The sequence below is a fragment of the Dufourea novaeangliae genome, unplaced genomic scaffold (assembly GCF_001272555.1).
Source record: "Dufourea novaeangliae isolate 0120121106 unplaced genomic scaffold, ASM127255v1 scaffold20, whole genome shotgun sequence".
Lineage (NCBI taxonomy): Eukaryota > Metazoa > Arthropoda > Insecta > Hymenoptera > Halictidae > Dufourea > Dufourea novaeangliae.
In genome coordinates, this window is record NW_015373893.1 from 61,641 (window position 1) to 65,833 (window position 4,193).

The window sequence follows — 4,193 nt, forward strand, 5'->3', positions numbered from 1 at the left end:
TAAGTTTGAATTTAGAATTAGAATTAAGATACCGGGGAGAATTGATAGATTCATAGAAAGCACCAATTATGTTAAGCTTGTCAATAGGATTTGAAAAAATATAATTTGTGTCAATTTTTTGCGTTTTAGATAAATCGCATTTACTTCTTTGTATTATGCTGGTATTGCTATGAGATAAATGTATATCACCTATGCTTTCAAATTGCTTAGCCCGAAATATCGCGTTAATTTTCGGAAAAAAGGAATCCGATTTACGATAGTCTATCTTCTTAATCGTATATTGTTCCAGTAACTTTCCGCGGATAATTTAAGTTCTATTTGCAAATTTTTTACAATGTTTTTGAGTGTCAATTTGGTAAATCTTGATAGCGGAAGATTCAAATAAGGATCTATCTTATGAAGGTCATGCAGCAGAGAGACAAGAAACCTCTTGGTTTTTTCGAGTTTCTGGATTTTATAATTAAGATATCTGTGAGTGTTATTAATCGGTTTCATTTTAGGCACCATTTTAGTTATAGTGTTGCTGATAACATCTTTAAAATGGTCTAGGCAACTGTCAATTGCCGGAATCGATAAATTTCTATTGTCTGGAATATCGCTATTATATGACCTAGCTAGCTTTTTTGAAAATTTCTGCCGGTTGGTGGCTTTAAAATTAAATCTGTGGGATTCTGATATTGCATTCCAAAGGGGGGTGTTGTCTTTAAATATATCAAATATGAGCGATAATGCTGAATGATCACTATCATAAGGGAGCGTTTGCGCCTTACCCATGATACCATTTACCAATTTCAGTCTCGCATCAGCGAGGCAGATATCAAGGTACGATTGTGCTGGTTTAAAGGTGGGAAATGCAGATGTTATTACTCTTACTTTATACCTTGTTCCATATAAGTCTTTCCTTTGTCGCATATATCTGCCTCTCTGATTATCAACTCTGTCTCCCCACGATTTTCTCCTGGCATTAAGATCACCTGCCACTATAAAGTAATTATTATTATTAAATAATTTCAAATTTTCAAAAAGCGAATTAAGTTCTCTAGCAAACAGCTTCCTATTATCAAATTTAGCATACACACTAGCTATAAAAAGATTTCTATTGCCACTGAGCGTAATTTTTATCAATGTATATTCCAATATTTCGTTTGTTGCAGATGATGGATATGAAATTATTTCAAATGAAATGCCTCTTTTAATTATAAGAGCAGTACCACCCCCTTGAATAGAATTGGGCCTGTCCGTTCTAATAATATGATGATCTTTAAATGATAATTTTTATCTAGCTGAAAGCTTAGTTTCAGTGAGCAATACTACGTTATGATTATGTTCATGAAGAAACTGCAACAATTCCAATCTTCTATGGTTAGCTATTAGAGAATTTACGTTAATCGTTGCAATACTGATTTGGTTCAAATGATGTGAAGTGTGCGCCATACTATTATAATTTGTAAATAAGGAGTTCAGAATAAATTCTATTTTCTCTGTGTTAACAGCTACTTGTGATGCAAGAGAGTTTAGTTGAGTGGAAATTAAGTGTGAGATATCCTTTTTGAAATCCAGTATCCAGTTTGGGGGTTGTGATGTTTGTTGATGCTGGTTCGAAGTGAAATCATTTCTGCTTGTAGTTGGTCCTCTAGACAACTCTGAGGTCCTCGGTGCAGTCGATGGTTTATTAGTATTTGTATGAGAGCTCATACCCTTTACTACTTCAGCGAATGAAGTATTTCCCCTAACCGTAGATGCCAGGTTCATCACTTGTTTCAGCTTACTTTGCTGACTGCTCACATTTTGCTTCTTTTTATATTGAAGAGCAAATTTAATAAAGGGACAACCCTTATAGGATGCAGGGTGTCCCTCTCCGTTGCAATTTGCACATCTAAGTGCAGCTCTACCATCTTGAAGCGTAATTAGGCATTTCCCTTGCTCATGAGATTGAGCACACTTTACGCACCTGAATTGTAAAAAAACAATTCTTGCTAGCATGACCTAGCCTCTGACATTTCTTACATTGGAATACAGTTGACTTCCTTAGGTGTTCCCACTTAATCCTCTGGTGCATAAGTACTTTGATTTTAAATAACTCAGCAGGCTTACTATTCGGTGAAATTTGCAATAGGTGATGGAATATGTTGGGCTGATTTCTATCAAAACAAAAACGAGTTATTTTAATTATATTAATATTTGGAATCTGTAATTCTTCAATTTCTTGTTGTATTTCATCTATGCTGAAATTGCCCCTTATTCCTTTAATAAGGAGAGACTTAGGTCTATGACCTTTAGGTGTAAAGGTGTAGTGTTGGATTTCCTTTTCAACTAATCTCTTTGTAATAGAATGGTGGTGATCAAGCGATTTTACATATACATAGTGTGATTGTCAATATTCACTTCCTTAACTAATTAGATCCGATTTGACTACATATATCGGAGGCGGTTTAAATTCTTTCCCACTCCTATTTATATTATCTTCCGCTGTTAAGACATTTTCCTCCAATTCCATGTCAATATCAGTAGGAAGTGGCTGGAATCGGTTGCCACTGGTGCTTGGCCCGTTCTTCGAAGGGCTTCCTGGCTTGCTGTTTGGCCGACAAGTTTTCTTTGGGGTTTCCCATAGTTCAGTAGGTAACTGGGCATCAACAGTGTTAATGTTAGTTAGCGACGCTTCCGCTGGTGGCGGTTGTAGCACAGTTTTCCGAGCTACTGTAAGGTTAGGAGTAACCTCATTTTTACTAATATTACAATTATTCTCTTTTAGAAATTTTTTATACATCCTATCTAACTGTAATGAATGTAACTTTGGGGCTTTTTGCTCTCTAGTTCTGAAACGGCGTTTCTCTTGCTCATTCTCTTTATCCGAGAATTCGGGTGAAATGCAACGCTTGGCACATTGGGTACCATGAGTGGCCATTGTCTTCCCCAGTTGCACAAGAACAAGACTTGATCCCGTAATAGTACGGGATCAAAATGGTGTACTACACCATTTATCACTGCACAAACAACACTTATTTTGATTTTGACTCAACACAGCCACCATCCAAAGAGAAAAACCAACTACTAATTATTTCAATCTGATGCGAGAGACACACTTGAGGTCGACTAGTCACGACGAGCGCTCCAGTCCGTCCACTACCTAGCAGACCCTGCCTTAGACGCGGGGATATACGATGGTCGGTTAAGGACGTATATATACGAACGAGGAAGGATTCAGGTAGTTGCGGGAAAGGTGTCAACTCGGTAGACCTCTGATGGCGAATGTAGGAAGGAAGGTAGTGCCGCCACATTTTTATTAAAGTATACAATTCTACAATACAACGTTAAATTTGGTTATTCAAACTTATACATGATTTACACTAACTCTTGAAACAGCTGAGGCAAAAAGTGAAACAATGATATAAAAACTTGTAATTCAATTTCTAAAATGGCCTTAAAATTGAAGTAATAAAGTATTTTAAACAATTTTTTCTCTGCAATAATATTTTATTTTGTATTTTTGGAAACTTTTTTCAAGTCTGGAACTAAATATCAATTGATTAAATGTTATCACATTCTCCCTATAGTCTTTAACTTTCCCCAAAAAATTATTCGGTAATTCTTCCTTAAGTCACGTCTATTAGCGAGCAAGTGTTTAGGAATAATAAAGATGCTCAAGATTGTATTCTCAATGAAATATGCGTAATATAATGTAAATATATAATGCAAATTAAATGGCGCTACGTGGTTGAATACAGTTTTAATTGAAGAAAATTACGATTGAAGTAGAAAACTACAGAAACACTTTGAACTACCTAATATTTGCTGTAGGAACGAATATCTCTACATTTGGACTAAAACAAACCGAATAATACCGGTTATTTTAAATAAATCAGTACATCATCTAATAAATGTGTCTCGTGGCCCGTATTTTCGAATATCCAAATGTCTTAGAATTACAATTCTCAAGGTCCATATTCATCAAAAAATTTGATTTACATTAAATATCTGATGCATTATTACATTTTATTCAAATTTCTTGTATTTATTAAATCAAATTTATGCCATCGCTGAAAATTAATTTATCGACCACCAGTCTAACAAAAAATACGATTTACATATTCTGAGATTTAATACATTTATATACATGTACGCTCGTAAAATCATTATATATTGTACAAATATAATATATTTGATATTATATATATATATATATATATATATAT